The sequence below is a fragment of the Typopeltis vanoorti genome, chromosome 9 (assembly GCF_054136105.1).
Source record: "Typopeltis vanoorti isolate ZY-2024b chromosome 9, IOZ_Tvanoo_1.0, whole genome shotgun sequence".
NCBI lineage: Eukaryota > Metazoa > Arthropoda > Arachnida > Uropygi > Thelyphonidae > Typopeltis > Typopeltis vanoorti.
Window position 1 is genome coordinate 130,630,174 of NC_143557.1, and position 13,150 is coordinate 130,643,323.

A 13,150-nucleotide genomic window follows, 5' to 3' on the forward strand; every position below is an offset into this window, starting at 1 on the left:
TCCACTTATATATATATATATATATTTGAAATTATATCATGTTGGAGGCTTAATGAATTTTTTACAACACTCAAAAAGAATTAAAATAGAATTTACTACTTCCTATATTTCGTCCTAGTCACTAGGACATCTACGGGGATTACAAAAACAGTTAATGTAACATACACACAAATAATAAACAATACTGAGCCCAACCACGTGGGTGACACTAAAGTCCTATCTAGTTGAGGCGCCCTTATAAGGGCAGTAGTAGGTGGACTGGAATGCAAGGTGGGATCTCTGGTGATGAGTGTTTCCCAAATCTTCGGAAGCTTAATACAACCGTATTAATTCAGATTTGGTTGGTTTTTGAGAGCTGCTGCTGCTTCCAAGAAAAGTCTCTCTTTCTTGAATTTGCTGTGGTGGAGCATGGTCTATTTCTTCCAAGATACTCTGTGGGTGGTATCCAAAACATGGTCAGCCAAGCCTGAATGGCCATAGTTGTGTTTGCAGATGTAAGACTTGTGTTCCTCTAAGCGGATGGATGCTGATCTGCCTGTCTGTCCAAAGTACGCCAGCTTACAGGAACAGGGTACTTTGTAAACTCCAGGCAGAGAGAGAGGAGGGAGTTGATCTTTCGTAGAACGGATAAGGGTAGCAAGTTTGCGGTGGGGCTTATATGCTGTGTGTAGGTTATACTTTTTTAGTATCTTGGCTATTTTTTTCCGGTGAGGGGGGTCAGAGAGTTGGCCAGCTGTTTAGACAGTCTATAGCAAGGTGCATTGGTGGCATCTACTATAGGTCTGAGTGGGGAATTGGGTTTGGGGATTTTTGGTAAACCGTAAATTCGGGGGAGACGGGAGCGGAAAGGTTTAAGTTTTTTCGTGACGTCAGGGGGCCAGGAAGATACTTTTTTAAGTAAGATTTTTAATTTCTTAACTTCTGTTTTTGTGGCGTCGTGTTCTAGCGGGATGTAAGTAGCGCGATCGCGGAGTATAATGTTCATTTTACGATTGTATTCACTGGTGTTAAGAACGACTCTGGCATTACCCCTATCCGCTCTAGTGATGACGATACTTTTTCTTTCCGTAGTTTCAGGAGAGCAGTGCGTTGGGCATACGATAAATTACTTTTTGGCGGCAATGAATGAGCGAGGATGTTAGCTACGTCAAGTCTGATGTTGTTGGCTATCTCCGACAGTAAGCAACCGATCCTCCGTTCGATGTTAACCATTACGTCAAGCACCGGCACTTCTTTCGGAGCGACGGCAAAATTACAGCCGAGGCAAAGGGCGTTGACGGCATCGTCGTTGAGCCTTTTGGATGAGAGGTTTATTACTGTATGGAGAGGTTGAATTTGTGGTTGTGGTTTGTCTTTAACCAGGTTGTTATATTTCTTGACGTGTTTATTTTTTATTTTTTGAAATTCTCTCTGTGCAAAAGTTTCCGAAATACCGGAGAGAATCGACCAAAGTTCAGGGTTAAGAACAATGGAGAGCTCTGAATGTAAGGAGCCAAAGGCGGCGTTGGTCACTGAGAGCGTAGCACGAGTAGGGGCTATTTGTTCGCATAGTAATGCCAGGCTGGCCCGGTTATATATACGAAGTGCTTTTTTGGAATGGAAATTTATCTTCATTTTAACGCAGTTCGGTATCACTCTTGTATCCCGACATCGTTTTAAGAAGGCCAGCCTATTTAGTTGCCTAGATAGCCGTAGTTTTGACTTACCGTATTGCTTAGATTTGCGTGCTAAATCTTCTCCATGAATGATTAGAATTCGTGTGTAGAGGCTTAAGTGCTGTGAGGACATCATGTTGGAGGCTTAAAACGAGCCATAGACTCAGCCCCACTCAAACCTTCTATCTGGCTAAGATATGTAGATGATGTGTTCTCTATTTGGCCTAATGGCACAGACACATTAGACTCCTTCCTCAGTCATCTCAATAGCCTACATCCAAGAATCCAGTTTACTATGGAAAAGGAAAAGAACAATTGCTTACCCTTCCTAGACACCTAAGTCACACGCCTGCCTAATGATACACTTGCCTTCACTGTATACAGAAAACCCACACACACAGGCAGATACTTTCACAAACTCTCCCACCACCACCCCTCTCAACAATTTGGCATTATTAAAACTCACCAAGAGAGCCCATAATCTTTGTTCCAGTGGAACCACCCTCATTACTGAGCTTAACCACATACACAACACTTTCCTCTCCAATGGATACAGTGATCACAGTATCAAAAATAAATCAACTCCTCCCCCATTTCCCATCCTTCTCATCAACAAGAATTTAAAAATGCCATCACCATACCCTACATCCGAGGCACTTCGGAAAAAATAGCCAAGATACTAAAAAAGTATAACCTACACACAGCATATAAGCCCCACTGCAAACTTGCTACTCTTATCCGTTCTACGAAAGATCAGCTCCCTCCTCTCTCTCTGCCTGGAGTTTACAAAGTACCCTGTTCCTGTAAGCTGGCGTACTTTGGACAGACAGGCAGATCAGCATCCACCCGCTTAGAGGAACACAAGTCTTACATCTGCAAACACAACTATGGCCATTCAGGCTTGGCTGACCATGTTTTGGATACCACCCACAGAGTATCTTGAAAGAAAACCACCATGCTCCACCACAGCAAATTCAAGAAAGAGAGACTTTTCTTGGAAGCAGCAGCAGCTCTCAAAAACCAACCATATCTGAATAAATACGGTTGTATTAAGCTTCCGAAGATTTTGGAAACACTCATCACCAGAGATCCCACCTTGCATTCCAGTCCACCTACTACTGCCCTTAGAGGGCGCTCCAACTAGATAGGACTTTAGTGTCACCCACGTGGTTGGGCTCAGTATTGTTTATTATTTGTGTGTATGTTACATTAACTGTTTTTGTAATCCCCGTAGATGTCCTAGTGACTAGGACGAAATATAGGAAGTATTAAATTCTATATTAATTCTCTTTGAGTGTTGTAAAAAATCCATTAAGCCTCCAACATGATGTCCTCACAGCACTTAAGCTTCTACACACGAATTTGAAATTATAATCTCAGCATTTCATATATATAGTTGAAATTATAATCTGAGCATTTCATTCTCAGATTCCTTGATAAAGTCTATTCCATTTTACCTAAATAGCGATGAATGTCCTTATAGTCCTTATAAGGACTGGCTTAAAGGGGCGAAGCAAGAATGGTTTTCTTAGCGATGAATGATAACTCATAACTTCTGTGGCTTGATGGATATCAGTCCCATGGACTCTGATCCCTTCATCGCAATGAATAATTCCCGGTTAAATGGAAGAGATTTTTGAACACTTGGCTTGCCCTATTTAGGGCTGTGTTGAAAGATTTCAATCTGTGATCAGGGCCGCCTTTGGGCGTTTATGTTTCCATCTGTCTTTTTCATCGTAGTCTGATGACTCACGAATGAGTAGGTTGGGGTGGAGTGATGCCTGCGCAAAGTACTTGGTTGATATTTTGGAGGAGAAAAGTAGGTATGTCTTGCAGGTTTCCATCTTGATGGAGAATAGTGTTCCTTACAAACCACGGGACATCAAAGATCATTCGGAGGCATTTGGTTTGGATTAATTGTAATCGTTTGATGTTGCTAGGAGAGGTGTGGCTCCACGCCGGCGAACCATAGGTCAGTATGGGTCTGATGACTGCTTTGTATATTCTTAATTTGTTTTCTAGACTGACTTTGCTTCTAGTTGAGTAGAGGGTAGAGCTGTGCTATTGCTGAGTTTGCTTTGTTGCAAGCATGAGAAATGTGGGAGTTGAAGCTGAGATGATTATCTAGTTTGATTCCCAGGTATTTTACTTCTTTTTGCCATGGAAGATCAGTATTGAACATCGTGATTGTTCCATGATGGTCTGCTTTCTTCCTTGTAAATAGTATCGCCATGCTTTTATCTGCATTAACATCAATTCTCCATAATCGAAACCATTTTTCCAGATTCTTTGCTGCATTTTGTAGTCTTTGTGTGGCCAGGTATGGTCTGAGTGATCTGGTCAGTATCGCCATGCCATCGGCATAAAATGCCATGGTGGTTGATGTCGTGCTTCGGACGTCGGAGATAAAAATGTTAAAGAGCAACGGCGATAATAGGGAGCCTTGGGGGATATCTGCTGTGATACTTCTTGTAGTTGATCTGAGCCCACAAAGTTTCACTTGAAATTTTCGTTCTTTTAGGTAGGAGTCTATGATTTGGATGAGGTTTAGTGAGTATTTTGTAGTAATTAGTTTGTGGATGAGGCCTTTGTGCGACACTTTATCGATGGCCTTCGCCACATCCAGGAAGATTGCACCTGTATGCTGTCTCCAGTTAAATCCGATAGTTATATATTCTATAAGTCTCTATGGAATTGTTGAGTTGTGCAGTGTCCAGTTCGAAAACCAAATTGTTCTTTTGGGATTAGATCAAGATTATCCCTTTCGCTTTGTAGGCGTTTTAGGATTACTTTCTCAGCTATTTTCCCTAGGCCTGACAAGAGGCTAATAGGTCTGTAATTCTGGGGGGACTGAGGCGCTTTCCCTGGTTTGTGGATAAGGAATACATCTGCTTGCTTCCAGCGAGTGGGGAAGTAGTTGAGTCTTAGCATCGCATTGATGATAACCACTAGATGCATTATTGTTTTGTGAGGGAATGCTTTTATAATTTTGTTTGAAATCTGATCAGGACCTGGTGCATTTCTGTTATTGTGGTTCTTGATGATTTGGTATATTTCATTTGGCGTGATATAGTTTGGTATAGTATGGTTGAAATTGCAGCTCCAGAGAGTCTGCGAAAGATTCTGCTTTTACATCATCTCGGTAGACTATACCTTTTTCTCCATGTATTGGATTTATGTTGGGGTGATCGCTGCGAAGGGCTTTAGTCATTTTCCATAGTGAGTTATCTTCAGTTTTTAAGGAGCTTAGTTTCCTCTCCCATTGCCGATTATTATAGTCTTTGATTGTATATTGGACTAGGTTTGTTGCCCTGTTAAGCTCTTGTTTATCCTGAGGTGATAATGTTGCATGATACCGACGTCTAATCCTGTTTTTGTTGTGGATAAGCTTTAGAATCTCTTCTGGGAGCACGTTAGTTTGAGCTGGAAAGGTAACGGTGGAGGCTGTTGCAAGGCCAGATTGGATTGTGCTTTCCAGTTTATTGATCGCTATGTCTACTTCTTTGGGTGAGGACATAGTTGGGACAGGGCCTGTGATGTTGCTGAGAGTTGAGTTGAGTTTCTTGAGATTTATGCAGGATTATCTGGGGATGGTTTCTGCTTCTCCGCCTAGGCTGAGCAGAACTGGATTGTGGTCAGAGCTAAGATCATTAATAACCTGTAACTGGAATTGGTGTGGGGTGTTCCTGAAAATGGCGATATCCAGTACGTCAGAAATTCTATGGTGATGTTTCTTGTCATAGCGAATTTGTGTAAGCTCTTCCCATTATTATTGATGTTTCTACTGTTCCACACAGGGTGTTTTGCGTTTACATCTCCCGCCACTATTGTTGCTTCGTTTGTATCAAGGAGCTGGGAGAGGTCTGAGGCTAGGAGTGATTTGCCTGGAGGGTTGTAGACTGAATATAGTTTTAGACTGCCTGTGTTTTTTGTATGTATTTCAATTCCAGTTTCTTCCAGGTTTGTGATTGCTGATTTTTTGATCTCATTGTATCTTATGCTTTTTTTAACAAATATAGCAGTTTCGCCCTCTCTGGCGTTGAGTCTATCTGATCTTAGCAGTGTGTAGTACCTTATTTTGGGGTTGCGCAAGGCCGCAGATGCGTCTCGTTGACTAAAAGGATGTCTATCTTATATCTTTCAGCAAATTCTTTTAGTTCTAGGAGGTTGTTGTTTAGCCCATTGGCATTCCAATAAGCAATCTGTAATGAGTTAGTTAAGGTGACCGTGTTATCCATTAATCATAGAGAAGATGACTTGTGTGTTTTTGAGGAATTTGTTGGTGTCAGCCTGATTGGGATTTGTTTTGCTAAAGGCTGTTAACATCTTTCCTAGAGTAACAGCTAGGATTGCTGCGGTGGTTTGGTTGCAAGATGCCGGTTTGCTATTTGTAGAGAATGCAGATGCATATGACTTTTCAGGAGTAACGACCCGGGATTTGATTTCTGGTATAATTCGCTTCTGATTGGGCAGGGTAGTGCCTCTCTAGCCTTCTGCAGGTTGAATGGGTGGAGTGAGCATCCCTTGTAATTTGCTGGATGTGGGCCGCCGCAGTTCGCACACTTAGCAGGTGTGGTTCTTGGTTTGACGCAAGTGTGTGAGGGATGGTTGTTACCGCACTTGACACACTTCTAATCCGCTTTGCATAGTTTTTGAGCATGTCCATACTTTTGGCAGTGATGGCATTGACCAGCTGAAGCCTTTCTTCTGAGAGACTCAGTCTTGATGACCAAGCTGCAAACTATTTTAAGGTCGTAAATTTCTCTATGATCTTTGCTGATCTCGACCAAGACCAGAGGCATAGGGCGCTTGTCCGCTCGGTACATGCGTGATACCTTAATCGGCTCTAGGCCTTGTGATCTGAGGTCAGCAGCTATTTCGTCTGCTGGTATGGTCTCAGCCAGCCCTCTAATTACTACTTTTAAGGTTTTTTCGCTTTTAAGCTGAAATGTATGGTATGGGACTTTTAGTTCATCCATAAGTCTTGTGAGGTGGCGGTAGTCGGAACTTCCTTCAGGTTGAATCCGGATTCCTTCATCTGTACTCTTGGCTGATGTAAATTTGATGTTTGCGTTCTTCATCATAGCTGTAATTGAAGACCATTTTTCTTTTGTTCTTAAAATTACAGGTGGAATCCTCTCTTTGGGTTATGCGCTGGAGTCAGTCTCTATTCTTTCATTAGGTTGTGCTGTTAAGTCCATTGTAGTTGTGTTTTTCCAAGGGTTGATGTCCTTTTTCAGGTTCTACAGCTGACCCCTTCTTGCGCTTCTTTCTGCTGACAACCTGATAGTCTGTAGAGTTATCTCAGTCCACTAGGGGCTGGTCGTTAATCGGTGACATAAAATCTCTGGTGTTATCTTGAGAAGTGCTGGGGAGAGGGTCAGGGGATTGACAGTCCTCTGTTTCAGCCTCCTCTGTTTGGTGGATTGCCACCTTTCCTGGCCTTTCCTTTGTAGCAGGCCTCCTATATGCCTAAAGATTGCCAATAGCTGTTTGAAATCAACCTCATCGTATGGAGAGTCCATAGTTTGGCCTGAGAGAAAATAGCAATTTCCCGGGTAATCCTGTAGACTGAGAGTCTACTAGCAAATCTCGTAGATAGCTTAGAGTAAGTGTCTACCAGCGAAAAGTTACTTTGTTATAGGTGGCTATTCTAAAAACGAGGAAAAAGGAGTTTCAGGAGCTTACTTGGACACAGTGCAGCGACCTACCTCCCTAAAAAACCATTCAATCACCACTGGTCCTCATTGCGGGTGGGGCCTGCCGGCCATTAGATCTCTGCATATTTCATACAGACAGGGAGATAGTGGGTCATGAACTGTGTTAGTTCCAGTGCAATGCGAGCTTCCCGAAAAACCTTATATAAAAATCAACTAGGCAGAGTCTAAAGGAATACGTCCGATCACAATGACAGCAAAAACAAGCCTGCATTTTATATTGATCTAACTCCAGCGATGAATGATCGTTCTATTCCATTTCTTAAGTTCTTAAAAGAACTGGGCGATGGACTGAGTCCTTGACTCTTTATCCCGTCATCTGAATGAAGACAATCTGTGTGGATGGAGTGTTTTTGAGCTAAAAAGCTCTAGTCATGGCTGGGTAACGGCAATAGCCAAGCCTCAGTTAAAACTTCATTGGCTACAGCATTGCCATTTGTTACCCTGGTTAGTAAGTAAAGGGTAAAATCTCAAAAAATCGGACGATCTCTAGGCCACTCCATAGTGGGCGAAAGACCGTCCATATCTCAGCGTTGGTTCTCCTCGGTGTCGGCTGCCCCGTCCTACCACCCCGACTACTGAGCAGAACCGCTCAAATTCCGAGGAAAATAATTCACCGACAAGAACCCCTCAGCGGGCCGTGCCGGAGAACACCTTCCCCGGGGACTTAAAGTGCTCCCTTAAGGCAAAAACCCTAAGGGAGCGAACTCAAAAACTCATCACCCAGGATAACAGCAACAGCCGAACCTCAGTTAACTTCCTTGGTTCAGCATTGTTAATTGTTACCCTGATTAGTAAGAAAAAGGGTAAAATCTCAAAAAATCGGACGATCTCTAGGCCACTCCATAGTGGGCGAAAGATCGTCCATGTCTCAGCGTTGGTTCCACTCATTGACGGCCGCCCCGTCCTTGCACCCCGACGGGCTCCCCGTTTAAGCAGAACCGCTCAGGGTTGGTTCCACTCAGTGTCGGCCGCCCCGTCCTAGCACCCCGACTACTGAGCAGAACCGCTCAAATTCCGAGGAAAATAATTCACCGACAAGAACCCCTCAGCGGGCCGTGCCGGAGAACACCTTCCCCGGAGACTCAAGGTGCTCCCTTAAGGCAAAAACCCTAAGGGAGCGAACTCAAAAACTCACACCCAGGATAACAGCAACAGCCGAACCTCAGTTTACTTCCTCGGTTCAGCATTGCTAATTGTTACCCTGGTTAGTAAGTAAAGGGTAAAATCTCAAAAAATCGGACGATCTCTAGGCCACTCCATAGTGGGCGAAAGACCGTCCATATCTCAGCGTTGGTTCCACTCAGTGACCGGCTCCCCGACCACTGAGCAGAACCGCTCAAATTCCGAGGAAAATAATTCACCAGCAAGAACCCCTCAGCGGGCCGTGCCGGAGAACACCTTCCCTGGAGACTCAAGGTGCTCCCTTAAGGCAAGAACCCTAAGGGAGCGAACTCAAAAACTCACACCCAGGATAACAGCAACAGCCGAATCTCAGTTTACTTCCTCGGTTCAGTATTGCTAATTGTTACCCTGGAAGTTCTAAAAAGGACTTTTTCATTTTCACCTATTCCATTTCCTTATTATCCTTATAAGGACTGGCTTAAAGGGGCGAAGCAAGAATGCTTTTCATCTTCCCCGTTATCTGTAGAGGACAGTGTAGGGATAAGGTGTTAATGAGCAATTAAAGCTCTGATCATGACAGGAGGGTGACAGCAATAGCCGAGCCTCAGTTAGAGCTTCACTAGCTACAGCATTGCCATCCATTACCCTCCAAGGGTATTGGATTGAATGAATCAGTCACCGCATCTCACGGTCTATTCCATTTCTTATAGTCCTTATAAGGACTGGCTTAAAGGGGAGAAGCAAGAATGCTTTTCATATTCCCCGTTATCTGTACAGGACAGTGTAGGAATAAGGTGTTATTGAGCTATTAAAGCTCTGATCATGGCAGGAGAGTAACAGCAATACCGAGCCTCAGTTAGAACTTCACTGGCTACAGCGTTGCCATCCATTACCTCCAAAGGTATCGATCACCGCATTTCATCGTTCTGTTCCAATCTTTAAAGAAATATATGGAAAAATGCAATTGGTGTGTATTGATATTAATTTGTTTTATAAAATATTTTAAAGAAAATTCTAAATAGTTAATAAATTACAATTCTATAAATAATTTAATAAGAGTTTTATAAGAAATTTAATTATTATTATTATTATTATTATTATTATTGTATTTAATAGGTACATATATTTGTTTAACTCTAAACTATGCAAATTTATTAAACTGGAGACCAGTTGTGTCTGTGGTTCGAATTTCATTATTGATCTTTCTACTTGTGGTATTTTAAAGTTTGCAAAATAATTCTTATCAACACGCGTTTTACTTGAAAGAGCAACGCGATGAAGTTGACCAGTTGGCAAAAAATTCTGTTGTTTTTTTGTTGTTGTTTTTTTTTTTTAAGTTATTTTCGCATTTCATTTTCTCAGCATACATTAGATATAATCCGCCTCCGATGACATAATATCAATAAGTAAAGTGAAATGTGATTTTAAAAATTTTATCAGAATTAAACAAACCGATCTAAATTCTTCATAAATCAGAGACACATACGAATGAGCAGTCCTTACATTTGCTGCTGAATTAGCCTGTGAGTTATTTTGAAATTTATTCTACTCAAACGAAGAGGTTTCGACAAGGAGAAAATATTTCAAGAGAAACCTGCGGTTGCATGCACTTAAATAGTCCTGTACTGAGACAATTACTGGGGAAGTTGTGGATATCTTCTGTATGCACTGTTTTCCCAACATGGCCGGAAATGAATAAATATTTAAATGATTACTTTCATCAATTCACACCGTTTGGAAATCGTGGGAAATGATTCACTGAAGTTAGAAAAAGATATTAAAAGAATTCATATGCAATAGTAACAAATAAGAAATCATTCTTAGGAAATCTCTCTAATAAATTAGGAAAAACCGTTTCCTAATTTATTAGGTAGAAAGAGTTTTGGAGGGAGGATCTGCTTCATTGCGGAACATGATCTCAAAAGAGAAGGATTAAAACAAGAGTACAGTATAATTTATTGGGAAGTGTAATTTTCTTTCCTTCCCAGCCAGTTGATTTGCTTTCTTCGCTATTCAGTTTATTAGTATATTGCACTTGATATTTATGATGAACTATGTTTTCGCATTTTTTAATGTCGAATAAGGAGAAAAGATGGGCTTTATTGATGCCACAACAGAAATCGCGTTGCTATGATAGCTGAAAACAAGAGGCGGTTTCCTGATACAATAATTCCGATTCATCTGACCCCTGAAAAATGATCAAGACAAATCATTTCCTTCTTTCCCAGAACAATGTGTTGCCTGTCTGGACAATATGAGATTGCAAGAACTTCAGTGGCTTCATATAAAGCCGGATTTCCTGATCCTCTCTGATATTTGTAATGTTCAGGAAGTTTTGAAGTGCAGAGCATATGATGGTCTTGATTACAGAGACCCTGAAGGAGAGTCACAGCTGTCCATTTGTCCTCTCTTTGAGACTCTCGACTGTGTTGTTTATGTGTTGTTTAAGGTAGCCAGTGGTGTACCTCAGGGTTCAGTCCTTGGGCCATTATTGTTCAATCTATACATTAATGACATCAAGCAGGGTCTATCATCACATTTGCAATTGTTTACTGATAATGCGAAGAGAGGAAGGGCAATCAGGGATGCTACTGATATTGAGCAATTACAAAATGATTTGAATAGACTGGAAATCAGGTCAAACGAAAATGGCTCTCATTTTAATGTTAGTGAGTATAAAGCTATGCCCTTTGGTTATTAGAGATCCAGAGGCATATTATATTAGGGGAATTATGCTACAAGAAAGTGAAGAGGCAAGGGATCTTGGTGTATTGCTGGATAAGAATTTAAAGTTCAAAGGTCACATAGCAAAAGTTGCAAATAAAACTCAGAGGATAATTGCTATGTTGAAACGTACCTTGATATGTAAGGATAAAGAAGTAATTTTGCTTCTTTATAAGGATTTGATAAGACCACACTTGGATTACTGTGCGCAGATTTGGTTTCCCGGGTTCCAAGGGGATAAAGAAGCTGTAGAAAGGGTGCAAAGAAGAGTTACAAAGATTAAATTTGCGCGATGGGAATCAGGCAAACTATAGCTCAGACTGTTGTTCACGTGTGAATGGTCCAGAACGTCCAAATATTGACGTCAATCGTCCAAAGATTGACGTTCTTCTAGGTTAGAGTTGGCGGAGAAAAGAACATGATTGGAAAGGGCGCTCTCGTGTTCGTCTGTAGGAGATGTAACGTCTATGTCCCTCAAGATGTAATGAAATAGTTTTATTTGTCAGAACAAAATAAGATCACCCACAGTCGCACATAACTTTATAAACACCTGAAAAATGCAGTTAGTTGTGTTTTAGTTTTGGTCGACTCAGCAAAGAACGATTAGGTTTAGCAGAGTGGTATAGTCGGTCTTTATGTTGAATTTCTTCATAATCCTAGATAGTTTTGGGGTAAGAGAGCTAATAAATGGTGACTGGATGTGACTGATATGGTTGAATTCATCTTCTGATCGAGGTTGTTGACCTCGTCCTTATAAGGACTGGCTTAAAGGGGCGAAGCAAGAATGCTTTTCATCTTTCCCGTTATCTGTAGAGGACAGTGTAGGAATAAGGTGTTATTCAGCTATTAAAACTTTGATCATGGCAGGAGGGTAACAGCAATAGCCGAGCCTCAGTTAGAACTTCATTGGCTACAGCACTGCCATCCATTACTCTCCAAGGGTTTTAATCACCGCATCTCACGGTCGATTTTCCAGTGAGCGTGACCTGGTCTCAAACGTTTAGTGATGTTACTAGATGAATATCCATTATTTAAGAAGGTGCTTTTCAGGAAGTTGAGTTCTGTTTGAAGGTCTTCTTCTGTGGAAATAAGACATCTTGCAAAATGGGCAAGTGTGGAGATGATGCCAAATTTTTGAGGAGGGAAGTGATGAGAAGATGCAAATGCCTCTTACGACGAGGTCAATGTACATCATATCAAGGAATATCAGAAACTCTGTTAAAGATTGGACTTTTCATTAACAGGTTAGTCCTTTTGAAAAGATGCAAGTTTTACACTGTCATCCTCAAGTTTTAATTCGCACGTTTAGTGCGAATCAAACAATTGATTCGCACTAAACGTGCTTATAATATCTACCGTAAGGCTAAACTTGATTTATTAAATAAAAGAATCGAAGACACCAAATTCACTTTAGCTTCTTTTTTCTCTAAACGAGATTCTTTAGAAAATAACTTCAGTTCATCTTTAGACCGCAGTTCGTGGATTGATATTAAAAACATGAGCTCTCTCCGTGCTTCTAGATCTCAACACTCCAACAAATTAATTCTTCTTCTACGCGTTATTCCCGCTTCCCATGCAGGGTCCGCGTGTTACTTTAGATGATACTTCTTTGTTAGTACTACTCCCAACCGACCCGTCGCCTGGTCTGCCGCTGGGGGGAATATTTTTTGACTGTAGAGGCGTATGTTCACGGGCCGGTTTGCCTGTTTGCGGGATGAAAAACGCCAGATAAACTGGCGGAAAAAACCCTACTGACCGCACCCAAGACCGGCTAACTTGGCTATGCCTGAGGAAGATCCTCAAATTCCTCACGTTGTACAACGGGAATCGAACCTGGGACACTCCTTCCCCAAGCATATGGTTGCGAAGCGTAAAGCCACTAGGCTAACCGCGCGGTTACTCCAATAAATTAATTCTTATCAGAAAATT

The 13,150-nt window shown here is 41.6% G+C and overlaps 1 protein-coding gene across 4 annotated transcripts in view; it reads left to right on the forward strand.

Moving 5' to 3' along the window:
- The window catches only part of LOC150103549 (uncharacterized), a 98,510-nt gene that overhangs the window by 44,794 nt on the left and 40,566 nt on the right, over positions 1–13,150 (forward strand). The gene's annotated exons all lie outside the window — the stretch shown is intronic.